Below are 27,719 nucleotides of genomic sequence, written 5' to 3'. Positions count from 1 at the left end.
CAGGATCGATGGTGTTCTCAATGCTGACCTATATGTGAGTATCCTACAAGCTGAGTTAGTTCGCACACTCGAGTACTATGGGTATTAAAAGGATGACATAGTTTTCCAGCAGGACAACGACCTGAAGAATTTGTTTAGATTATCGAAGCAATGGTTCAATAACAATGAAGTAGAGGTGCTGGATTGGCCTCCACAGTCCCCAGACCTCAACCCAATCGAACACTTGTGGGTAGAGTTGAAAAAAAAAGCTGTATACATACCCATGTGAGTCAACCAGTATACACCAACTTTGTGAACGTGTAGAAGAGATCTGGGATGAGATTTCAGTCAAGACATACTTAAAGATGATCGAGCGCATGCTCAGAAGGATTCAGGCAGTGTTGATAGCCGAAGGCGAATTTACAAAATAATAAAAATTTAGATTTTTAGGAGCAAAACAGTAACAATGCAGTTACATTACAAGAATCTGCATAACTAATCATATGCAAAATAGTTGCAAGTCAATATTATGTATGAAATAGGCAAGATGATTGTCTATAAAATGAAGGTAGTCTCATGTTCAGAGCAGTTGTTGATGGTGAGATATGTAGCCTGTAAGTCAAAAGTTCAAAACATTGTTACCCTTTTGCTTGTCACTGTATATAAGCCCTGGAATTAATAGTGCTTTAGAATAATGAAAATAATAATAATAATAAGCATAAAACCTTAAAGATAGTACTATTTAAGCAAGAATGTGATTTGAGAAATCAGGTTCAATATTCAGCAGGCTAAGTTCAATTCATAGTAGACAAAAACATGAGGGGCGTTCCAGCTGATACAATTTCTTGCTTTATTGAAAAAATTAAAATAGTACAGCGGCTTACTCCTCAAGAGTAGATGGATGTGCCATGAGGCACTGAAACACCAGCTACGTGTTTCGACCCTACATGGGTCTTTATCACAGCTGTCGAAACTCGTAGCTGTTGTTTCAGTGCCTCATAGCACATCCATCTACTCTTGAGGAATAAGCCGCTGTACTATTTTAATTTTTTCAATAAAGCAAGAAATTGTATCAGCTGAAACGCCCCTCATGTTTTTGTCTACTATGAACTATCTTTGGGTCCAGACGAGGTTCCGTGCTGTGGCTGTGGTTGGTGAGCTGGCTAGGGCTTTTTTAGCCCATTTTTTTTCTTCTATAAGTTCAATTCAAACCATAGCCTTATATGACAGTGCAGCACGTTCACCTCGATACTGGCAGAGTAATGGCATTGTGAGGCAGAAAAACCCTTCTCTCAGGACAGCCAAGTACAGTAAGTGCCTGGCATACCATTATAGTTGAGCTACGATGTCAGACACCATCAATAAGTGAAAGTAATGTAGTTTGCTAAACAAAAACAACAACTTTTTATTCAACCCCTCTAATAAAAGCTTGAAAAATCCAAACTAAAGATGAATGTGAAGTATTATCATTATTGAAATCATCATTCCTTTCTACATCAAGTATGAAGTTGCCAGCTTAGTACTTGTTCTTGTTCTCAGTAGTTATGCTCTTCAAAGTCTCACAGAAAATCTGCTCGTTGTAATGTGTGGGAAATGATGTGGTTATTTTCTAATTTGACAGGGATCTATTATAAAGTCACTTGCTCATAAATTTCCAGAGCCATGACTAAGTCTTCAGCTTAGCAATTTCCCCCCCTAAGCTCGTGAAGTGTCATGAACAAATGTAAATGTGTACACAAGTATTATACATGACTCATCAGGGAATCCACTGTCCTGCGGAGTGACAGAGCTAATTTTATTCCCTTCCCAAGCGAGCTAAACAGTGGCATCAAAAGTCATCTCCGCATGGTCCAAATACATTCAAGAGACAGAGATTTATACAGGAATATGTATACACAATGATGACAAGAAATATTTACCCTCCTCCCGATGTTCCTGGTATAACAGGCCACATTAACCCCTGTGCAGATTATAGCCGAGTATAGTTTATCCCAGGCCAGCCTATAAACCGGGGGATAAACTGTCCTAGGCCAAACTATACCCTGGGGTACAAGATAACCTAGTTAAACTACACCCCTCCAGGCTACAATGTACCCCTCTTTTTTATGAGGCCTTGTAAAAGAGATAGATTTTAGATGTCATTTTTTAATAACTTAAAACTGACTTACACGCAGTGGGAAGGTATTTGTGCTGTTAATCACATGATGAAGATTGATCTTACAATCACGATGTGACTGGTAATGGACAACAATCATTATATCTGAGATTACACTGTTGTCCAATAAGATAAGAGTTTTTATTAACTTGATCTGATCACTTCAAAGATTTTCTCACCCTGTCTCTGATTGGTTGAAAAGTGTGCACATCTCTTTCTATTATACTCAGACACACAGCATTGTAACTACTGAGAAGTGCTGTAAATTCTTTACCTCATTATATCTTTGTGGAAGTCTAAAATTTTTACTGATTGAAGTTTTTCTGGTTCAAGTAATAATAAAAGATTACGTGTTTAGAACTATAATTATTTTCTCACATAACTTACCTGACAAACCTGAACCTCCAATAAGATATTGAAAAATTAAGTAATTCTTGTGTATGTCACTCAATTCTGCTGTTATCAAGGGAGGTATAATCTGCCATGAAAGGGTATGAAATGGCCTAGGCCAATATAAACCCCAGAGTATAAATTGGTCTAGGCCATAATATACCCTGAGTATAATCTAGCCTAGTCCTTTTTAACCCGGGTATAGTCTGGACTCGGGGTATACTATGGCCTGTTACACCGGTCTTGTATTTTTGTTACTCAGAATAGTTCCTTGTGTTGAAACAAAATGTAATATTATAAAAAAAAGTTGGTCTACCAAAACGGCTCGAACGGGTCAATAGACTCTTGTAAGCCAAATACAGATGCCAAAAAGGACACTCACTGTTATACAACAGTATACCTTTTTTAATGTACAGTATAGAAAAGTCTAGCTTGACACTCACTTGGGAAGGAAGAAGAGCAGTACCAGGCATGGCCACTAGTAAGAACAAGAACATTTGTCTGTGCTGTGGTCAGACTGCCATCGACCAGTATTCCATTCCAAGGAGAATCCACCATTATTATAGTCAGTGATGAACTCTTAAGCTGGCGGAGCATCAATGGGTAGATTAAATGAAGCAGGAGTTGAAGAACATCCAGGGCAAGTTGGCTGAAGTGAAAAGAAGGACTGAGTCTGGGACTGAACGGCCTAGTTTCAACCCTGGTCCCTGGGGACCCCGCCCCACCCAGGGTGGACAGACCTCACAGACCCGGTGCTATGAGTGCAGGGAGCCGAGCCACTTCACCCGAGAGTGTTCGCGGTGCGGGAGATACCCACCCCAGTGGCCATTAAACTAGAGGGCTCTGGGCTGGGGGGACGCCGCTCGGAGCCATAAACCACGATTAGGGGTGGTGGAAGTCCCGAAGATTTGGTCGCAAAGTGTCTGGTGGTATGGGCAGAAGTCGAGGGCTGTGCCGTATAGTGCCTGGTGGATACGGGGTCACAAGTAACAACTATGCCTGCAACTTATTTCCGGCAGAATTTCCCCGAGGCAGCGAGACCCCAATGGGAGCCCATGATCAGACTGGTAGCCGCCAATCAACTACCGGTCCCTGTTGCTGGGGTGGTGTGGGTACAGGTGACGCTGTGCGGTAAATTTCTCGGCCGCAGAGGAGTGGTTCTGACCCACGGAGAAACTGATAAACAGCACCCAGTCATTCTGGGCATGAACATACTGTGGGAGTTCGGCAACCTACTCCTCAATGATCCCACGCATGAGACCTTGAAACAGTGGGGTTCCCGCACGGCCCAAGGACAGGTATTCCAGCAGTTGGTGCGGGAAGCACGAGTCCTCCAGGACTGCCAGGAAGGTGAGGCCCTGAGCAAAGTCATCGCGCCAGCAGCTCCCCTGCTTGTACTGCCCCCTGGACAGACAGTGGTGGCCATGCCCATCTGAGCCCCGATACCATTGGAAGGCGTGGAGATGCAGGTGGAGCCATGCTACTCGTAGCGCTTACCCCCGGGCAAACTGGTGGCTCGCTCCCTGACCACAGTGCAGAAGGGGACTGTCCTGGTGCGCTGCGTCAACCTTGAAGACCAAGACATCACCCTGAAGCCCCGGACAGAATTGGCCAAGCTAGTAAGGCCTTTTGAAGAAGTACTACCGGCCCCTGCATTTCAATTGAGAGTGCAATCCGAGGACCCCTGGGCAGTAACTATCCGTACTCTGCAGGCTGCCGAAATTTCAACTCAGGAAAAGGGTCGAATCATCCTGGAACAAATGCGGGCCAAACTCTCCGGACTAACTGCAGCCCAGCTCTCTCAGATAAAAGCACTTCTCGGACAGTACCACGAGGTATTTGCTAGTCATGAGGAAGATTTTGGATGTACCACCCTCATCACCCATGGAATTCCCACGGCAGGAGCAGCCCCCATCCATGAACGATATCGACAGATAACTCCACAACTCTACCAAGAGGTGAAAACTTTTCTGGCCCAAATGCTATGAAAGGGAGTGATTCGAGAAAGCCAAATCCCCTGGGCGGCTCCTATTGTGTTGGTCCGCAAAAAGGATGGCATCTTCCGATTTTGCGTGGACTATCGAAAGCTGAATGCTTGCACTATCAAAGACTCATACCCACTACCCCGAATAGAAGAATCCTTGTCCTCCTTGGGGAAGGCGACGTACTTTTCTACTTTGGACCTGGCCAGTGGGTACTGGCAGGTACCCATGTCAGAAGAAGACAGGGCAAAGACAGCGTTCATACTTCCTATGGGGCTATTTGAGTTTAATCGAATGCCGTTCGGACTGGCCAACGCCCCGGGGACCTTCCAGCACTTGATGGAGCGGTGTCTGGGAGTTCTCAATTATGAGGCCACGTTGATATACCTGGATGATATCGTCATCTATGCTGCCACTTTTGAGGACCACCTGAAGCGGTTGGGGCAGGGACTCGGATGGTTGCAAAAGTACGGGTTGAAGGTAAAACCCCAAAAATGCCATCTATTTTGCACCCAGATCGAATATCTGGGTGATGTCATCTCAGCGGAGGGCGTAAGGCCGTCCCGGGAAAAGGTTGCTGTCATTCAGGGATGGCCTATCCCCCGAGACGATAAAATACGTGCAGGCCTTCGTGGGGTTGGCCAGATACTACCGTTGATTCGTAAAGAATTTTGCATGCCGGGCTCGAGCCCTGCACGACCTGCTGAAGGGGGCTCCCGCTGGGGCAAAGGACGAAAAATCCAGTGGCAACAACCTCAAGAAGAGGCCTTCCAAGACCTTAAGGCTGCGCTCTCGGATGCTTCGGTGTTAGCTTATGCGGATTTCTCGCAACCGTTCATCCTGCACACTGACGGGAGTCTTCACGGGCTGGGGGCTGTGTTGTCACAAGTCCAAGACGGCCGGGAGAGAGTGATCGCGTATGGAAGCCGCTCACTCCATGATTCCGAGTGCAACCCTCACCGGCACAGGCTGCAAACTCTTCATCGAATCGTACATACCAAACTTCAAGACTTTAAACACCCAGGAAAGAGTTCATCTCTACCTCCTGACCTGGTGGAGACTGAGTACTCGTACTAGACCAACGTCCCCAAAACAAATTAGAGCCACGCTGGGAAGAGGGTCCCTATCGGGTCCTACGCCGTATACGACCCGAGAAAGGTGAAGCGCTGCCTACCCGCATAGTGCATCGGAATATGCTACGCCTCTGTATTTCCACCGACCCAAAACAACCTGAATGTGTTCCTCAGGTCTCTGAACCATTGCCCGTGTTCTGGGACTCGGACGACAAACAAGACTTCCCCACAATAACCAAGGGCTCTATACTCAATGACAAACCAACTGACACAATTAGCCCGCCCGAACCAGCTAGCCCACCACCAGCCACCACCCCAGAAGACTCCACCCTCGTCGAACTAAGACGCTCCAAGCGGTCAACAGCCGGCAAACCCCCCGAACGATACGAACAGGACCAGTTCATATCGCAATGAAAACTGACACTCCGCAGACCAGCCCAAGTAGACTGTGGCCCTCGCCTGAGGATTGGCGAGCTTACAGGATGGAGGAGTGTAGGGAGGAGGACCCCAACAGAGTGTCCGGGCCAGAACCAAGGGGACCGCCATCTGAGTTCCTAAGGAAACAGTACCCAGGGAACAGAGGAGGAGAGTTGACTGTTGAGAGTGACAGGACAGCAAGGGGAGGGGCGAGTATAAAAGGGACAGGAAGCACGCAGAGCAGTCAGTTGGTGATACGTCAGACACGGAGCAGGAGACGGAGGGGGTGTGAGAGAATGGGAAGGACACTGAGAGTTGAGAGAAGAGACCAGCAGCAGAGGGTAGATACGCAGTGGCCCTCAGGAAAGAGGTACCGAGCTTACCGACAGGAGACTGCCTCTTCACCCCAATCCCGGGTTACGACCTGCCCCCGGTCATCCTCGGCCGTTACCGCTGAGCTTAAGCCCTCCACGGCCTGTCCGCTCCTTCTCCTGGCTACTGCCATCCCCCTTCAGCCCGCGGTTGCGGCCTGCCCACTGCTACACGCGGACGCTGCCGTTTCACTTCAGCCCGTGGTTGCGGCCTGTCTATCACCGCTCACAGCCACCTTCAACCCGCTGCAGTTGGCAGTTGGGGCCTGTTCCTCGTCAATAGAGACACTCTGCACACAGCCTCAGGCTGTGCGCGGGGCCAGTAAACCACCACTCTTGAGCACTGCCACACAACCCTGCTTGGGGACAGGAGTCCCATTGAACTCGCTAACAAATGCAACCCCGCTGTTACAACAGGGGGTTACTTCATCTCAGGACTCCATCAGGGCCTGTTGTGCTCCAACTCCTCCTGGGCGCTGGAACGCCCGAAGACTACTCCAAATCTTCAGCAGCTGGGCCCTGCGGCTGCGACACCAAGGCAGCCTCATCAAAGACACCACAGCAGCCTCATCATAGACGCCAAAGCAGCCTTATCAAAGACGCCAAAGCAGCTTCATCAGCAACGCAGCTTCCACAGAGATGCTGAGGGACGTCAGGACGGATAAGTGACTTTATAGAGTATAAGGACCCGTAGACTCTAATTTGTTCTGGGGACGTTGGTCTAGTACGAGTACTCGGACGAGGCAGTGTTCATACTCCTGAAATGTGGGACCAATGGTCAGGTAATCCACCGTCAGAAGCTCGAGGGGCGCTGAGGTCACGATTGTTTGTACTGGGGTTCGCTGTGCGGGCGGTTTAGCTAATTCGCATAGGCGACAGGTCCGGCAAGTCTCGTCCACAACAGCATGCAAGCGTGGATGGTAAATTTTCTGTTGTAACCATTGCAAGGTCTTTTGAGCTCCGAAATGAGCCCCTTTTTCGTGGGCTTCTTGAGCCAGTTCATTAAGTTGGGCTCCAGGCGCAACTACCTGCCAATTCGTCATAGATGTTGTTCATGATGTCATTTTACGATACAATAGTCCCTTTCGGATAACCAGTCTCTCCCATTGTCGTAACATCAGTGACATGTCCTGAGTAAAAGTCTGTCTTTGGGAGTCAGTGGGCAGTTCGCCAGCGGTTACCCATTTCCGGAGAAGCCCAATTTCTTCGTCTTCTTGCTGCTGTTGGATCCACTTATCCCGGGATTGTTCCAGCATGCCCCTTAGGGTCTCCGTGGGAGGTACTTCCTGGGTGGCAGCTATAAGCACGGCAGCAGTGAGGGCGAACAGTATCTCTTCCCCTTCTAATTCGTCATCTCGACTCTTCCCTGGGGTTGTATGTTGAATCCTGGAGAGAGCATCAGCGTGTACATTGTCGGCCCCTCTTTTATAGATAATTTTATAGTTGAATTTCGCCATCCGGGCCACCCATCTTTGTTCTAGAGCTCCCAGTTTGGCGTTTTCCAAATGGGCCAGTCGGTTATTGTCGGTCCGCACCACTACTTGTCAGGGTTGCGCTCGGAATCATGGAGTGAGCGGCTTCCATACGCGATCACTCTCTCCCGGCCGTCTTGAACTTGTGACAACACAGCTCCCAGCCCGTGAAGACTCCCGTCAGTGTGCAGGATGAACGGTTGCGAGAAATCCGCATAAGCTAACACCGGAGCATCCGAAAGCGCAGCCTTAAGGTCTTGGAAGGCCTCTTCTTGAGGTTGTTGCCACTGGATTTTTCGTCCATTTGCCCCAGCGGGAGCCCCCTTCAGCAGGTCGTGCAGGGCATGCATGCAAAATTCTTTACGAAACAACGGTAGTATCTGGCCAACCCCAGGAAGACCCGCACATCTTTTATCGTCTCGGGGGGAGGCCATCCCTGAATGACAGCAACCTTTTCCCAGGACAGCCTTACGCCCTCCGCTGAGATGACATGACCCAGATATTCGATCTGGATGCGAAATAGATGGCATTTTTGGGGTTTTACCTTCAACCCGTACTTTTGCAGCCGTCTGAGTACCTGCCCAAACCGCTTCAGGTTGTCCTCAAAAGTGGCAGCATAGATGATGATATCATCTAGGTACATCAACGTGGCCTCAAAATTGAGATCTCCCAGACACAGCTCCATCAACCGCTGAAAGGTCCCCGGGGCGTTGGCCAGTCCTAACGGCATTCGATTAAACTCAAATAGCCCCATAGGAAGTATGAATGCCGTCTTTGCCCTGTCTTCTTCTGACATGGGTACCTGCCAGTGCCCACTGGCCAGGTCCAAAGTAGAAAAGTACATCTCCTTCCCCAAGGCGGAAAAGGATTCTTCTATTCGGGGTAGTGGGTACCAGTCTTTGATAGTGCAAGCATTCAGCTTTCGATAGTCCACGCAGAATCGGAAGGTGCCATCCTTTTTGCGGACCAACACAATAGGAGCCGCCCAGGGGCTTTGACTTTCTCGAATCACTTCCTTTTGTAGCATTCGGGCCAGCAAAGTTTTCACCTCTTGGTAGAGTTGTGGAGTTATCTGTCGATATCGTTCACGGATGTGGGCTGCTCCTGCCGTGGGAATTCCATGGGTGATGGCGGTGGTACATCCAAAATCTTCCTCATGACTAGCAAATATCTCGTGGTACTGTCCGAGCAGTGTTTTTATCTGAGAGAGCTGGGCTGTAGTTAGTCCGGAGAGATCGGCCCACATTTGTTCCAGGATGATTCGACCCTTTTCCTGAGTTGAAATTTCGGTAGCCTGTAGAGTACAGATAGTTACTGCCCAGGGGTCCTCGGATTGCACTCTCAATTGAACTGCAGGGGCCGGTAGTACTTCAAAAGGCCTTACTAGCTGGCCAATTCTGTCCGGGGCTTCAGGGTGATTGTCACGGGGCAGTAAGGGGAAAACAGATGATGTGGAACCGGGGCCCCTGAACTGCCCCTCAGGCTAAGGGGGTGCCCTGTCTTTCCTTAACTTGGGGGTACACTTAAAGGTAGTGAGGCCCAAGTCCCCGACCTGTCCCTGTCTCCTGTTTAGCCCTGAGCTAAACCCCCAACCCCCTCCCCAGAGGTGAGACTGGGAAAAAGTGTACCACCCAAAAAACAGATCTTAGCTTGCTCTGCTGCAATGCTCCTGGACACCAGAGATAGCACTTGACAACAGCAAACAACTGAAGCACCACAGAAAACAACTGAAGCACCACAGAACTCAGCTCCTGAACTCCAGCTTGGTTGGTCTCCCAAGAGAAAGTGTATAACCAACAGTGATTAGCAGCACCTGAACTCCTTTTATAGGACGGAGGGAGAGAAGTCACCACCTGCATAAATAATTAAACACATGCAGTTTCCATGCAGTAACCCCAGTGGCCACTGGGGGCAAAAACTCATATTAACCCCGACGACCAAAAAGGAAAAAAGGTTTAAATATGAGGAGATCCAGATCTGACAGATCCAAAAAATGGAACATGACAGTGATGTCTTGGTCTTCAAGGCTGAAGCAGGGCACCAGGACAGTCCCCTTCTGCACTGTGGTCAGGGAGCGAGCCACCAGTATGCCAGAGGGTAAGTGCTCCGCATAGCATGGCTCCACCTGCATCTCCACGCCTTCCAATGGTATCAGGGCTCGGATGGGCATGGCCACCACTGTCTGTCCAGGGGGCAGTACAAGCAGGGAAGCCGCCGGCGCGATGACTTTGCCCAGGGCCTCGCCCTCCTGGCAGTCCTGGAGGACTCGTGCTTCCCGCACCAACTATTAGAATACCTGTCCTTGGGCCGTGCGGGAACCCCACTGTTTCAAGGTCTCATGCGTGGGATCATTGAGGAGTATGTTGCCGAACAGAATGACAGGGTGCTGTTTATCAGTTTCTCCGTGGGTCAGAACCACTCCTCTGCGGCCGAGGAATTTACCGCACAGGGTCACCTGTACCCACACCACCCCAGCAACAGGGACCGGTAGTTGATTGGCGGCTACCAGTCTGATCATGGGCCCCCACTGGGGTCTCGCTGCCTCGGGGAAATTCTGCCGGAAATAAGTTGCAGGCATAGTTGTTACTTGTGACCCCGTATCCACCAGGCACCGGACGGCACAGTCCTCGACTTCTGCCCATACCACCGGACACTTTGCGACCAAATCTTCGGGACTTCCACCACCCCTAATCGTGGTTTATGGCTCCGAGTGGCGTCCCTCCAGCCCGGAGCCCTCTAGTTTAATGGCCGCCGGGGTGGGTATCTCTCATGCCGTGGACACTCTCGGGTGAAGTGGCACAGCTCCCCGTACTCATAGTACCGGGTCTGCGAGGTCTGTCTGTCCCGGGTGGGGCGGGATCCCCAGGAACCAGGGTTGAAACTAGGCCGTCCAGTCCCAGACTCAGTCCTTCTTTTCACTTCAGCCAACTCGCCCTGGATGTTCAACTCCTGCTTCATTTTCTCTACCCATTGATGCTCCGCCACTGCGTTCAGGGAAGCCTCCACACTCCGGACCTTCTCCACGGGGACCGCCATTCCCTGCTCCTGTTCTCGAGCGCGTGCTTGACTTCACACCTCGGAAAAGTCTATACGTGGATTCATTCTAATCTGCTCCCGTAATGCCTGCTTTATTAACGGGTCCCGCAGTCCAGTCAGCAACAGGTCGCGTAGTGTAATGTCAACAGGTCCAACCCCTACGCCGTCTTTTCTTTTGATGGCCGTGTGTAACTCTTGGAGGACATTCATATACTGGGTGATGGTCTCCCCCTGCATCCGACTGAACAACCGGGTTCTAAACTCTCCCACGTTGATTGGGTCCCCATGGGTCTGTTCTAAAATCTGCAAAACCTTATCAAAGGTGTTGCGATGTCCCGAGGGTTTTAACATCACTGAATTCTGAGCCTCCCAATCTAATGCCATGAGTGCTACTTCTGCTTCCAGGTCAGGAGTCATCGGGTGCATTCGAAAGAGCCCCCGCATTCGCTCTGTCCAGCTCCATAGCATGGTATTTGGGCCGGAAAATCTAGGCAGGTTGCTCAGCATAGGCCCCAACAAAATGCTGGAACGAGGGCCCTCATCAACTGTTGAGTTCACGGCCCTGTCCTGGTCTGGAGCGTCGTTGTCCGCGCTTGGAGACTGCATCCTGCCGACTACGCCAAGTGTAGGTAACAGCAGGTTCGCAGGATGCAGTGACGAGACGCGAGACTGGTTGAACTTTGAAAAGCAAACTTTTATAATTTGAAGCCACTAGGGCTTTACTAAGCAACCAAAAAGGGATAGCAACAATTGTCCTCGCAGGGACTCAGTACAACCAAACACTATTTGAAAAGAACACGACTAACCCAGCCAGGCCGGTTACTATGGGGCCACGGTATGGCCGTCTGCGGGTCCTTATACTCTATAAAGTCACTTATCCGTCCTGACGTCCCTCAGCGTCTCTGTGGAAGCTGCGTTGCTGATGAAGCTGCTTTGTCGTCTTTGATAAAGCTGCTTTGGCGTCTTTGATGAGGCTGCTGTGGCGTCTTTGATGAGGCTGCCTTGGCGTCGCAGCCGCTGGGCCCAGCAGCTGAAGATTTGGAGTAGTCTTCGGGCGTTCCAGCGCCCAGGAGGAGTTGGGGCACAACAGGCCCTGATGGAGTCCTGAGATGAAGTAACCCCCTGTTGTAACAGCGGGGTTACGCTTGTTAGCGAGTTCAATGGGACTCCTGTCCCCAAGCAGGGTTGTGTCGCAGTGCTCAAGAGTGACGGTTTACTGGCCCCACGCACAGCCTGAGGCTGTGTGCAGAGTGTCTCTGTTGATGAGGAACAGGCCCAACTGCCTACTGCAGCGGGTTGAAGGTGGCTGTGAGCGGTGATAGACAGGCCGCAACCACGGGCTGAAGTGAAACGGCAGCGTTCCCGGGTAGCAGCGGGCAGGCCGCAACCGCGGGCTGAAGGGGGATGGCAGCAGCCAGGAGAGGGAGCGGACAGGCCGCAGAGGGCTTAAGCTCAGCGGTAACGGCCGAGGATGACCGGGGGCAGATAGTAACCCGGGCTTGAGGTGAAGAGGCAGTCCCCTGTCAGTAAGCTCGGCGCCTCTTTCCAGAGCGCCACTGCGTATCTACCCTCTGCTGCTGGTCTCTTCTCTCAACTGTCAGTGTCCTTCCTGTTCTCTCACACCCCCTCCGTCTCCTGCTCCGTGTCTGATGTATCACCAACTGACTGCTCTGCGCGCACCCTGTCCCTTTTATACTCGCCCCTCCTCTTGCTGTCCTGTCACTCTCAACAGTCCACTCTCCTCCTCTGTTCCCTGGGTACTGTTTCCTTAGGAACTCAGATGGTGGTGCCCTTGGTTCCGGCCTGGACACTCTGTGGGGGTCCTCCTGCCTACACATCATTAACAGGAAAATGATTGATAAGTAAGAAAAAAATCTTCAGGACTTAAAGGACTTTTAGAGGCCTAATCACACAAACAATATTGAGGTGCAAGCCATATATAGACAACACTCTAAATCTGGCCATACTCCTCAGTCAGCTGACAACTATCTTAACTTCTTAGCTGACTCACCCATATACAGGAGCACTCGTCCGGCCGATCAGACATCTCCAGTAGACATCTCTGCTGGCAGCTTAATTACGAAACAAAAATGCGATAGGTAGCCTGAAATCGGATATGCACAGTCATCATATCTCCCAACCTGCAGTCAGCCAGCACTCGCCTACACCTTAGGCTATTGGCTTAAGTTGACATCCTAAGTGATAAATAATATCATCAATTACAGCAGGTTCAGCCGAGCATAATCTAATGTGTATGAGGGACTTAACTGAACACTATCCCATTAAAAGCAATTGTCAAATTAAGTTATGTGAATTTTTTTTATGACTTTAGGTTTACACAGAAAAAAAATCTTGGAATGCAGTACTTTGGTCTGATTTTTGAACAAATTTCCATTATGCAAAGTCAATGGGTCTGAGAAAAACAAACACAAAACTGATTCAATTTGTATGGAGAATCAGCTATTTTTTACTGTTTTAACACAGACGAGTTTTACATCACTCGTCTGAATACAGCCTAAATCAGATGAACTGTACCAGTTATGCCAGACTGTACTTTTAAATTGACCAAAAAGTAATTTTTCCGATCATACATATTAAAAAAAACCCTAATGCCTTATCCATGCACCAGTGATTTTTCAGAAATGAAATAAAATGGGCCATTTTTCAACGCGGTGTTGGATCAATTTTTCATTGCTGTGTTGGATCCATTTTTCATTGCCGTGTTGGATCCATTATTCATGACTGTGTTGGATCCATTTTTGTCCATCTGTCCGTTTTTAACATCAGTCTGTCATCTGTTTTTTTTTCATTGGAAAAAAAAAATTGGACCAAAGATTGAAGTGTCTCGGTTTTTATTTTATCAGCCAAAAAATAGAGAAAATTACATTTTTCTTTGTGCATACTGTACACAGCCAGTATGTTCAATATGTTTGTGTTTAGGAATTGCAGGGAAAGTATTGTAGATTATTTTTACTCTGATGATATAGAGTCTTTTCTTTCCATCAATGTCTAATTAAATCCATTCTCATGTTGTAACTGTCAAGGCTGTTACATAGTAAAACAAGTAAAGATGAAATGGGTGAACACTTTTCACAGTCGCAGTGCCACATAACATCCCTCACATGTCTCGGCTACATGCATGCTGTCAGCAAGCTTCAGTTGTTTCAGTGACAGCAGGCGCATTATGGCTCATTGCAATTTGCTTAGGAATTGTGTGGCCAGTGACTAGTAAGACTAGGATCAGAATAGAAAAACTATTGTAAGGAGTGGAGTCTATTGAACGGCTGTCTTCTCCAAGAACCATTGTAAGAAAATGTTTTTAAGGGGAACCTGTCATTACATTCTTGTAGCTTGAACTACGAGCAACATGAATCAGAGAATGGCTGCACGATTATAGCCAGGTATGCTATACTCTGATAATCTGCAGAGTTTCAGAGAAAATATAGTTTGAAAAGCTAGCCTGGGTCTATAGGAAGAGAAGCAACTAGTGGGATGCAATTCCCGACCAGTTTCTCCTCATCCCGCTCCCGTTAATTGACAGGTTTCTCCCATGTAACTACATAGCTGTCACGTCACCGTCAGACACGGGGCCTGCTGTTCCGCCCTCAACCACTAGGAGGCGACGGAATGTCACGCCGCCCTCGGGCTCGGGGCATGCTGTCCGGGCCTTGGCCACCAGGAGGCGCCAGACTGACACATCGCCATCGAACTCGGGGCCTCCTGTTCCTGCCTCGGTCACTGGGAGGCGCCGTGGTTCACGCCCGAGTGATTGCGGCAACAGTGAAAAGGCTTCTGCGCAGACGTCTAGTGGACGCAGACTCCGCTCCTCTGTCAGTCATGAAGGGGTTGGTGCATCATCATCGGGTCTGGTCCTGGGGGCGGTCCTGATGACATCAGCAGGCCGGGAGCCTGTGAGAGATGACATGATCCCTCAAATACTTTGGGACTGGGCTTGCAATCCGCCGGATATAGTCTTGGTTTCCCCAGTGTGCTAGTTGTTATTTGCTATCTTTGATTCTGACCTCTGCCTTGATTCTGACTCTGCTACTGCCTAACAATTCTGTACCTCTGCCGTCCTCCTGGTTTATGACTCTGACCTTGGCCTGAATTTGACTCTGCTATTGCCTGCCGTTTTTTGTACCTTTGCTGTCCGCCTGGTTAAGACTCGGATTCCCAACTCCGCTTTTGGTCCCGTTTTTTAACCCCTCTCTGGCGACCGTCCTGCTCTGGCCGCTGCTCATATTCAGACAGCGCCCCCTGGGCTCTGCTGTAAATCCAGATCCCTGTATAGGGGTAAAGGGTATCGGGGTGCTGTCTTACTGCAGCCCAGACTTGCAGACGGACGTTACAATAGCCAATTGAGGACCGATCAGACTAGTAAGGTCTCTCCCTATAGTCTCTGGAACGGCTATTGGATGCGTGTACATGGGAGAGACTGTCAATCAACTGGAATGGTGTGGGGAGAAGCTGACCGTGGACCACCTCAGACTAGTTGGTTTTCTCCATACAGTCCCTGGCCGGCTTTTTTATCATGTTTTCTCTGAAACACTGAATCCCGTCAGTAGCATTGGTGTGGTCTCAAATTTGACAACTTAAATCAGGTGTGCTAAAATCGTCCTGCACAGTTATGTATGTGGATTAGTTCATTGTTTTTTTTTATTCTTTGATATGAAAATTAAATTCCCCTGCCCAAAAAGTATGTAAAAAATGCCAGGCAGGTACATGCCTGGAATGAAAAAAGGGGTAAAAGTCTACATTATGTTGTGTCGAATGTGATTGTCAAATTGAACAAGTTCATAAAGGTAAGCAGAAAGTTAAACATATATATATACGCACTGTTTCCCCCTCCCCAACTTAACAAAAAGGTGATTGCTAACAATGGGACATTAATAAGTACAATAGGTATAGGAAGCAAAATTTGACATTAAATTCTTCCCATCCCTTTGATAAAACTTCAGTAACCCTTAAAAGCTACATTGCTAGGTAGGACCATGCCAAACAAGCAACATGTGGCAGTGGTATGTAGTGTTATCATGGCATATACGGTTCTCAAATTGGACTAGTGAAACAAGTTTGCAAAAATTAAATGTATATGTTTATCTTTTTATCTATGTTGCACACTAATAAATATGGTAATAGCTGGAAAAAACTCACCAGTTAAGCAAAAACATCTTTTAACCCATTCACGATGCGGCCAATTTTCATTTTGGAATTTTTGTTTTTTCCGGCGGTGTCTGTGACCTGACATTTGATACTATGAGCACCGTTATGACCCAATTGATTCATCCACATATCCTTGCAATACACTAGGGATAGATTCTTCAAATGTTCACTGGCAATTATATTGTTTTTTGGATGACGTGTATATTTTTGGCTTGATGTGACACTATTGCCTTATATTCCTTTGACCATCACTGCATTTTTCTATAATTGACATATACTCTTTGTTAACCTCATGCTTATGTCACTCATTTTTGTGATGTATGGTTTTTAACTTATGTTCAAAAAACTTTATTGATTTAATTTATTTTTTGTGCGAGTGGTTTATGGATACTTGGCTTCCATCTTTAGGTTATATATCAACTAGAAATTGACGCGATGCTATCGCATCGGGAGTGCAGTGAAATTAACATCTGTGTATGCTTAGTGGTGCTGACAGGAGCAGCACGTGTAGAGCGCGCAGTTGTGGCTGTAATTCACGGGAATTTCGGCCACGAACTGCACCTGTGCAAGTGACATACACGTCACCGCTATTCCCGTGCATGCGTAGTAACGACGTGGCTGTTACTGCGCCTGCGTGGGAATAGCGGAGACGTGTACTGTATGCGTGTGTATACGTGTGGCTCCCCCTGTCCTGTCCTGGTATGTGGCTCCACCCATCCCTGTCCTGGTATGTGGCTCCCCCCGTCCCTGTCCAGGTATGTGACTCCCCCAGTCCCTGGCCTGGTATGAGTGGCTCCCCTGTCCCTATCCTGATATGTGTGGCTCCCCATCCTGCATGTATGGCTCCCTGGTCCTACCCTGTATGTGTGGCTCCCTGGTCCCATCCTGTATGCGTGGTTCCCTGGTCCCATCCTGTATGTGTGGCTCCCTGATTCCATCCTGTATGCATGGCTCCCTGGTCCCATCCTGTATGTATGGCTCCCTGGTCCAATCCTGTATGTATGGCTCCCTGCTCCCATCCTGTATGTATGGCTCCCTGCTCCCATCCTGTACTTGTGGCTCCCTGCTCCCATCCTGTATGTATGGCTCCCTGATCCCATCCTGTATCTATGGCTCCCTGATCCCATTTTGTATGTATGGCTCCCTGGTCCCATCCTGTATGTATGGCTCCTTGGTCCCATCCTGTATGCATGGCTCCCTGGTTCCATCCTGTATGCATGGCTCCCTTGTTCCATCCTGTATGTATGGCTCCCTGGTCCCATCCTGTATGTATGGCTCCCTGGTTCCATCCTGTATGTATGGCTCCCTGGTCCCATACTGTATGCATGGTGTCACAGTCCTGTTAGGGTCGGCGTGCAGTCACCGCTGAGCAAGGACTCACCCACACTGCAGAGGGGCCCGGGGTCAGACATGGCCGGATAGTGCAGGCAAACAGGACCTGGAGAAGCTGAAGTCAGTGAGCAGTGAAGGACCTACTGTTATGTGACTGCAAGGGAGCGGGGCTTAGCGTCCTGCTGCCAGAGATAGGCAAAATACTAAACAGGAATACTCAGTCAGACAAACCGGGTCATACACAGAGATAACAGTAAAGTACCAGGGATAAGACAGAACGGATAGTCGTGGACAGGCTAACAGATGGTGGTCAAAGCCAAACAGACATAGAAGGTACCAAGCAGAATCCAACAAGCAGTATCCAGAGAACAGGCCGAGTCGTACACCAAGTTATCAGGCAAATAAGAACACAGCACAAACACACTCAAGGGTCAACACACTCTGCCAAGGGCGAAAGTATAACTGACGGGGATAGGAGCTTCCTGAGGCCATAAGAAGCCTTCCCAGAGCTAGGGAGAGGCCACAATAATGAGCCCCAGGTGTGCAGGTAAGCCTGCACTGGGATCATAACCTTTAATCCCAGAAGTGCCAGTCATCAGCACTGGTTCCAGACATTAACCCCACATGTGTGAGTCAAACCCACACTGAGATCATGACAGTACCACCCTCTCAACAGGGGGCCTCTGGACCCCCAGGCTAGCCCGGGTACTTAGCATGGAAAGCCCGCACCAGGCGATCAGCATGCATCAAGCGGGCCGGCACCCAGGATCTGTCTTCCGGTCCATACCACTTCCAATGAACCAGGTATTGTACCGACCGCCGTACCAACCTGGAATCTACGATATGACTCACCTCATACTCCACCTGCCCCTCGACCAAAACAGGAGGAGCAGCGGACTCGGAGTCTTTCCGGACTGCTTCAAAAGGTTTCAGTAGAGATTTATGGAAGACGTTAGGGATCTTGAAAGAAGGTGGAAGGCACAGCCTATACGCCACTGGATTGATTTTTTCCACAATCTTGTATGGGCCAATGAATTTGGGCCCCAACTTGGCTGAAGGAACCTTCAACTTAATGTTTCGCGTGGAGAGCCAAACCTTTTCTCCAACCTGAAACGTGGGACCTGGTGTTTGTTTCCTGGCCGCAAAAAACTTATACCTGTCCTGAGACCTAGATATATTCTGCTGGACTTCCGCCCGCGTATTCTTTAATCGCTGAACAGAGCCCTCAGCCCCGGGACACCCCGAGTCCAGACGAGAAAACTCACCAAAATGAGGACTGAACCCATAATTGATCAAGAAAGGAGTCATACTCGTGGATTGACTCACCCGACTATTGAAGGCAAATTTAGCCAACGGCAGTACATCGCACTAGTCATTCTGTCTAGCAGAAATTAGACACCTGAAGATCTGTTCCAGGGACTGATTAGTGCGTTCCGCCTGACCATTGCTCTCAGGATGGTATGCAGACGAAAAGGACAGAGACATCCCTAATTTTTTGCAGAAAGCACGCCAAAACTTAGCCACAAACTGCACACCACTATCAGATACCACATTCAGGGGTACCCCATGCAACCGGATCACATGCTGCACAAACAGTTTGGATAAAGTCTCAGCTGTCGGTAGTGCGGACAGGGGTACAAAATGAGCCTGCTTAGAAAATCTGTCCACCACTACCCATACCACCATATTACCCTTAGATGGAGGGAGATTGGTAACAAAATCCATGGACAAGTGAGTCCATGGTCTTTCAGGCACTGCCAAGGGCATCAGCTCCCCTGCCGGCCGGCTATGAGAGCTTTTAGAATGAGTGCAGACCCCACAACCAGAAATTAATTTTTTTATGTCCAAACCAAGGGTAGGCCACCAAAAGATCCTAGCCACCGCCAGACGTGTGGCTGAAATACCAGGGTGAGCACTCAGCTTGGATTCATGGAACTCCTGCAAGAGTTTCAGGCGCAGTTGCTCTAGGACAAACAACTTACCCCCCGGCTTGACCGCCGGAGCCAGCGACTAGGACCTCTGAATCTCCCATTCCAATTCAGACGAGACCCCTGCTAACACAACCCCAGGGTGAAGAATGGAGGACGGCGGCTCAGGGGGAGACACCGGCTGAAAACTACGCGATAAGGCGTCAGCCTTGACATTCTTACACCATGGATGAAATGTAATCGTAAACTGAAAACGGGAAAAAAAAGTGACCAACGGGCCTGTCTGGGTGTTAGTCTTTTAGCAGACTCAATGTATGACAAATTTTTGTGATCGGTGATCACAGTAACCGGGTGACTGGCCCCCTCTAAAAAGTGCCTCCATTCTTCAAACGCCAATTTGACCACAAGAAGCTCTCTATTGCCTACGTCGTAATTTCTTTCCACAACAGAGAACTTCTTGGAAAAGAAAGCACATGGCCTGAGGTTGGTTAGAGTGGCAGGCCCTTGGGACAACACCGCCCCCACCCCCACCTCAGAGGCGTCCACTTCCACGACGAATGGTTTGGATGGATCTGGCTGTACTAACACGGGAGCAGACATAAAGCATCTTTTCAGGGTCGCAAAGGCCTCTTTTGCGAGCGAGGACCAGTTTCTCACATCCGCACCTTTACATGTAAGATCTGTGAGTGGTTTGACCACCTGTGATAACCCCCGAAAAAATTTGCGGTAATAATTGGCGAACCCCAAGAAGCGCTGAAGACCCTTAAGGTCTCGGGGTTGCACCCAATCCGCAATGGCCTGCACCTTCTTGGGGTCCATGCGAAAACCCTCAAAGGACACCATCCCAAAAAGACAATTCTTGAGCAAAAAACACACATTTCTCCAATTTGGCATACAGATGATTTTCCCTCAGTCTTTGGAGAACGGTTTGTACATGATTCCGATGAGACTGACTGTCGGGAGAGTATATCAGAATATCGTCTAAGTAAATGACAACAAAACGACCAATGAGATCCGAGAATACCACGTTGATGAAATTCTGAAATATGGCGGGGGCATTGGTAAGACCAAACGGCATGACTAAATTTTCAGCAGTCCCTCGGTCGTGAGGAACGCAGTTTTCCATTCATCCCCCTCCCGGACCTTTATCAAATTATATGCCCCCTGAAGATCCAGTTTGGAGAACCATTTAGCCCCTGAAAGTTGGTTACACAAATCGGGAATTACAGTATTTCGTACAGTAATCTTATTGAGCTCACGAAAATAGAGGCAGGGACGTAAACCGCCATCTTTTCTCTTCACAAAAAAACCCCCTGCCGCCACAGGTGAGACTGAGGGACGTATGTGTCCTTTGCGAAGACTCTCAGCAATGTAATCTTTCATGGCCAAGCGCTCAGGGTCAGATAAATTAAACAGACGGGCTTTAGGTAATTTAGCCCCCGGGACTAACTCGATAGCGCAGTCAAAGGGTCTATGTGGCGGCAACGTCTCGGCCTCGCTTTCAGAGAATACATCTTCAAATTCTTTCAGGTTTTCCGGAATACCTTCCAGCTCAACAGATGACACAGGTACAGATTTAACTGGTTCGACCAGTAGTGCAGATTTATCACATAACATCGATTCATTAAACCCCCATTGAACAATCTCCCCGATTTTCCAGTTAATAACTGGGTTATGGCGTTGTAATCAGGGCATGCCCAACACCACTCCTGCTGGTAGATTGTCCAGAACCAAACAACTTAAGTTTTCCACATGAGCAACGCCCACTCTGAGCAAAAACAAGTCAGACATAAAGAGAATTCCCTTTTTAGTGAGGGGGAGGAGTCAATGGCCACCACCTTGAGTCTAACTGTCCCTATCTTACAGCGTGTGACCAATTGGGAGTCAATAAGATTGATGCATGATCCGCAGTGCACGAAGGCTGTAGAGGGAAAAAAAACAACCGTCCACTAACAGTTCCACATGAAGCAACACCTTAGAAAACGAGGAAAAGGGTACCTGAGGGTCTGAGTAGTCTCCCGCTGACTACCCAGACCTAGTCATTTCCCGTCAACCGGGTCGAGGATGGGCAATCAGGACACTCCCTTTTCTAATGTCCCATTTTACCGCAGTAAAAGCATAACTGCCTTTCTCTCCGGTGTTGTCTCTCCTTTTCCTTCAGGGAGAGAGCCCCTGCGTCCATGGGCACAGAAACAGTCTCTTTTCGACAAGCGAACAATGGAGTTTCCACCTGCATCACCCCCCTGGCCCGCAACCTGCGGTCCATCTGGACGGCTTGGGTCATGGCGTCCTCGAGAGAGTTAAGTGGGGGATGTAGTGCCAAGGCATCCTGTAGCCGCTCGGACAAGCCTCTGCGAAAAAGTCCTCGGAGTGTGGTGGCGTCCCAAGAGACCTCTGCGGCCCAGCGGCGGAATTCCGTGCAAAACCACTCAGCTGAGTGTTTCCCCTGACAGACACTGATCACCATGTCCTCTGCCAATCGCACGCGGTCACGCTCATCATATATGTGCCCGAGGGCCTCAAAAAATGCATTCACTGACACTCTCTCAGGGGAAGTGGGAGGAAGGGAGAAAGCCCAAGCTTGTGGAGACAATCTTAATAAAGACATAATGACCCCTACCTTCTGACTTTCGTCCCCGGAGGAACATGGCCTCAAACTAAAGAAGAGTTTGCACCCCTCCATGAAGACCCTGAACTACTTTTTGTTCCCAGAAAAGAAGTCAGGCAGTTTAACAGGTGGTTCTGGAGACACGAAAACAACATCACTTGCCCCAGCCCCCAGAGATCCAGCAGCTAAAGCCCCCCGCACTGTCTCAGAAACCTGCTGCTGAGAACGAGCAAGAGCTTGCTGCTCCAGAGATAAAACCTTGAACAACTGACTCAGACTTTTCATCTGTTCAGCCAGAGATTATATGGGATCCATATTTCTTAGCAGAGAAAAAAAAACCCCCAAAAAACTTAACGGTCAGTTATAATGTCACGGTCCTGTTAGGGTCAGCATGCAGTCACCACTGAGCAAGGACTCACCCACACTGCAGAGGGGCCCGGGGTCAGACATGGCCGGATAGTGCAGGCAAACAGGACCTGGAGAAGCTGAAGTCAGTGAGCAGTGAAGGACCTACGGTCATGTGACTTCAAGGGGGTGGGGCTTAGCATCCTGCTGTCAGAGATAGGCAATACACTAAACAGGAATACTCAAAGTCAGACAAACCGGGTCATACACAGAGATAACAGTTAAGTACCAGGGATCAGACAGAACGGATAGTCGGGGACAGGCAGTGGTCAAAGCCAAACAGACCTAGAATTACCAAGCAGAATCCAACAAGCAATATCCAGAGAACAAGCCGCGTCGTACACAAAGTTATCAGGCAAACAAGAACACAGCACTAGCACACTGAGGGGTCAACACACTCTGCCTAGGGCGAAAGTATAACTGACGGGGATAGGAGCTTCCTGAGGCCATAAGAAGTCTTCCCAGAACCAGGGAGAGGCCTCAATAATGAGCCCCAGGCGTGCAGGTAAGCCTGCACTGGGATCATAACCTTTAACCCCAGAAGTGCCTATCATCAGCACTGGTTCCAGACATTAACCCCACATGTGCGAGTCAAACCCGCACTGAGATCATGACACATGGCTTGCCTTGGCTTGGCTCCCCCGGTCCTCACTCATCCTCCCCGGTCCTCACTCATCCTCTTCTGTCCTCACTCATCCTCCCCAGTCCTCCCTGGTCCTCCTCGCGTGGTGGCTGCAACATTCCTGCATCTCTCTCTCTGTTTTCCCAGCTTCCAGCAGCAGTTCTTGTATTGAGAGGTCAGGTGATACCGCTCATTAAAGTAATGAGTATGCGCTCCACGTGGAGATGCATCCATATTCATTACTTTAATGAGTGGTACCACGTGACCACTGAATACAGGAAGTGCTGCTGGAAGCTGGGAAAACAGAGAGAGATGCAGGAATGTTGCAGCCACCGCGTCAGGATTGGGTGAGTATGCTGTCACAGCTGCTCTCTATTGCCGCTCCCCATCCCCCACTGGATTGCTGGCTTATACTCAAGTATATACCGTATGTCACTTGCGCAGGCATGGTTCGTGGCCGCAAGGCTGTTCACAAACTGCGCCTGCGCAAGTGAGACTGCCGCGGTGCCTTATGGGATTCAGGGACAGCAGCCAACTGTGGATTATATATGTAGATTTGCTTATCTACTCTACTAATAAATATCCCTAGGAATGCTGGGATTAACCTTCTTTCCGCTAAAAATGACCATGGACATCATTATTATGAACCAAGATGCAACAGATATATTTGTCTGGTCCAATAATGTCTTTTCAGGAAGACTCCAATCTCCATCCTCCTGGGTTCCTACTTGCTGGGTAACAGCCACTCATTAGCAACACCCTCAGACTAAAGCAAGAGTGCCAAAGGTTATAACAGTAATGAATAAAAAGTGTTACTTCCAAAAGCATTAACCATAACAGCCTTTTTTGGACCTTTTTTTATCTGTTCTCTGATCTTGCCATGTCAGATATGTTTTAACATATAAAATAAAAGCTTGTATTTACCGAAGTACTGGATTACCGGTCATCTCTGGATTGCATTAAAAAATCCCAATGGTTACTGAAACAATTTGAAACTAAACAGCACAATGACTACTTTTCACTCTTCAATTAGGCAAACTGACTGATTACAAGATTGTAGACATCTCAGATGCTAATTAAAGCTCACGCCTTAGTTTAACATCTTTCTATGGTCAAATTAATTTTATTCTTTTCTAGAGATACTATCATTTTTGTCCAGGCTACTTTCATAATTTATTTTATCTTTTATTAATTTTCTGTTGAACTACAATTCAAAAGCAATGTCTTATTTTCATTAGTTAATATTCAGTCAATTTAAATTGAAAATTACGTTTGCCAGTTTCAAGTTATTTCAGTGAACATTGTGGGTTTTTCTTACTTTAGCAAAACGGTATCAACAATTTTGTCCGTGAGTGTACATTAATTACCTATTCTGTGGAAATAAGACAGTATCGGGTCAAAGAGTATATCAGACAGAAGGTATTCAAAACAAATTGATTTGTTTCACTGTCTGCTTGGCAGATATTTTAGCAATTACACATTTCTAACAACGGAAAATTTGCAAAACCAAATAACTACCAATACCTACAGAATGAGAAGAGCATAGCTAATAAACCAACAGGATTTGTTGCTTATGTAACATCTGTCATCTACATCTGTCCAGAGTTTATGCATTTGCCTGCCGACCCATGTATTACTGGTATTCACAACAAAAATGATTTCATACCATAAAATTTACATTTTTTTCTTGCATTTCATATCAATTTCAATTACTCGCAGATTTCTCCCAAACACCTGCCTGACAAATAACGCACACATCGGCATCGTGCTTAAAGAGAATACATTGAGAATCCGGAAAACACATAGTCAGCTAGTTGCTTTGCACATTTTCTTCGTATAATCTCCTTCACCTGATCCCCACTAATGTATATTCATGCCTGACGGGCAGGCTCTTGAAACAGATTACTCCAGAGAGTTTTCACATACCATAATCTGTTTTCCTGTCACATACTGATGACTGTCAAGGTCAATTTGTAAGTCTTTACTTTTAGAGAGAATAAATGTATAAATATGTATTCCGAGATTTAATATTTCATTAGATATTTGGTCCAGAGCTGTTGTCAAAATCTGATCATAAGCAATGTTTCTGACAATTTAAAGTGTACATCCAACAAAATGTCATTCTGTTCGACCCAGAGCACTCCCAATTTGCATGCTTATATTCCCAATTACCATGATAGGTAATTCCATCTTTCCAACATTGAAGTAAAAACCTACCCAGAGCCATAATCACTAAATACGCGTAACGTAGTTATTCAAAGACATCTATTGTATACCTTTACTTGTGCACACCAGATCTAGATAAATAAAACATATATATTTTATTTGTAATAACAATTAAAATCACAAAAATAACAATACCAAAGAAAAATGAAGCACCACAGACCACAGGCAAATTTTATCTAGAAAGTATGGAGCACACCACCACAGATAAATAAACCTTGTGACCAGTAACTAGTAGAGTTGAGCGATACCAGCCGATACTTGAAAATATCGGATCGGAATGGATCGGCCGATCTTAAAAAAAAAGTATCGGTATCGCCGATTCCGATACCGGGAACCAATGCAAGTCAATGGGGCCAAAATATCGGAATTAAAAAAAACCCTTTCTTTCCTTGTAGGTTAATTCTACATGAAGAAAAACAACTAAGAATAATGTAGAATGTATTGTGGGAGGTGGAGGAGACATTAAAGCCATAGAGGTTTAGCCCAATCAAATGGAATAGCAGGAATTAAACTTTTTTTTTAAAGACGTTAGGAGTTTCAAAGATATTGACTATGTTAGCCTCATTTATATTTTGCCAGACATGTATGTCTTCTTCTTCTTTCTTCTTCTTTCTTATTCTTCTTCCTTTTTTTACCTTCTTCTTCTTCTTCCTTTTTTTACATTCTTCTACTTCCTTTTTTTACATTCTTCTTCTTATTCCTTTTTTTACATTCTTCTTCTTCTTCCTTTTTTTTAAATTCTTCTACTTCCTTTTTTTACATTCTTCTTCTTCTTCCTTTTCTTACATTCTTCATATTCTACTTATTCAACAATTATTATTCTACATATTCAACTTCTTCATCTTCTTCCTATTCTTCTTCATCATATTCTTGTTTGTGTCAGGCATTCCTGTAGTTGTTATCTAGAAAAGTTAGAAGTTTACACCTTCCGTTCTGCCTGTCACAAAAGATTTACAACAGGATTTGTCCGCGTTCAGTTTGGACTGCAGCAGCAGGCCTTTTCCAGGGGCACCACGAGGAGGGACGGACTCACCCCCATACACTGCTTAGTCTTCTTCTGCTTATAAATAAGATAATATCATTTGCTCAGAGTATTAGTCTTATGCTTAATGTTCTTCTGCTTTGTTTTTTTATGCTTCTTTGTCTTCTCTCTCTTGTTGTTCTGCATCTTGGTGGTTGTCTTCCTGTTCTTTGTCCTCTTGAACCAGCTGACGGTACTGGCACCCGGAGGGGCAGCAGAAGGAACAAGAGCCAATGGCACTACCGAGGACCAGCTGACGGTGCTGGAACCCGGTTACTAAGCAGGAGGTACCTGTGCTACAAAGCACTACCAAGGACCAGCAGACGTTGCCAGAACTCGGATACCGAGATGGAGGCACCTAGGCCAAAGGCTCTGACGAGAACCAGCTGATGGTGCTGGAACCCGGAGGGGTAGCATAAGCTGCAAGAGCAAATGAAAATAGCGAGGACCAGCTGACAGTGCTGGCACCCGGAGGGGCAGCAGAAGGAATAAGAGCCAATGGCACAACCGAGGACCAGCTGATGGTGCTGGAACCCGGTTACTAAGCAGGAGGTACCTGTGCTACAAAGCACTACCAAGGACCAGCAGACGTTGCCGGAACTCGGATACCGAGATGGAGGCACCTAGGCCAAAGGCTTTGCCGAGAACCAGCTGACAGTGCTGGAACCCGGATGGGTAGCATAAGCTGCAAGAGCAAATGGAAATAGCGAGGACCAGCTGACAGTGCTGACACCCGGAGGGGCAGCAGAAGGAATAAGAGCCAATGGCACAACCGAGGACCAGCTGACGGTGCTGGAACCCGGTTACTAAGCAGGAGGTACCTGTGCTACAAAGCACTACCAAGGACCAGCAGATGTTGCCGGAACTCGGATACCGAGATGGAGGCACCTAGGCCAAAGGCTCTAACGAGAACCAGCTGACGGTGCTGGAACCCGGAGGGGTAGCATAAGCTGCAAGAGCAAATGGAAATAGCGAGGACCAGCTGACAGTGCTGGCACCCGGAGGGGCAGCAGAAGGAATAAGAGCCAATGGCACAACCGAGGACCAGCTGATGGTGCTGGAACCCGGTTACTAAGCAGGAGGTACCTGTGCTACAAAGCACTACCAAGGACCAGCAGACGTTGCCGAAACCCGGATACCGAGATGGAGGCACCTAGGCCAAATACGAGAGACAGTGGAGCCACAGGCCTAATTGGAGCACGGTTAAAAATCAGTAGTAGTAGGACTGTGTAGGCAGCAGGAGACTTTGCCATCCACAAGCAGGGGATCAGCTGACGTTACTGAACCCCACTGAGACACGGGAGCAAGTGTCTCTTTCCGTGTGGACGGCACTTCCGAGCTACAACTGGCTGTGTTGAAGCCCAGGAAACAGGAGGGTGTAGGCAGAGGCCTACTGTATTTGGAATGTGGTGACAGCAGGAGAGACTGCCATCCACACAGCAGGGGATCAGCTGACGTTACTGAACCCCACTGAAACACGGGAGCAAGTGTCTCTTTCCGTGTGGACGGCACTTCCGAGCTACAACTGGCTGTGTTGAA

General features: G+C 47.8%; 1 protein-coding gene across 1 annotated transcript in view; it reads right to left on the bottom strand.

Moving 5' to 3' along the window:
- The window catches only part of LOC141097194 (3',5'-cyclic-AMP phosphodiesterase 4D-like), an 895,493-nt gene that overhangs the window by 565,869 nt on the left and 301,905 nt on the right, over nt 1–27,719 (bottom strand). The gene's annotated exons all lie outside the window — the stretch shown is intronic.

This window comes from Dendrobates tinctorius, unplaced genomic scaffold (assembly GCF_039654945.1).
Source record: "Dendrobates tinctorius isolate UK_male_01 unplaced genomic scaffold, ASM3965494v1 ptg000083l, whole genome shotgun sequence".
Taxonomy (NCBI): Eukaryota; Metazoa; Chordata; class Amphibia; order Anura; family Dendrobatidae; genus Dendrobates; species Dendrobates tinctorius.
Note: the sequence above shows the minus strand (reverse complement) of the source record. Positions and strands in the feature narration are given on the sequence as shown.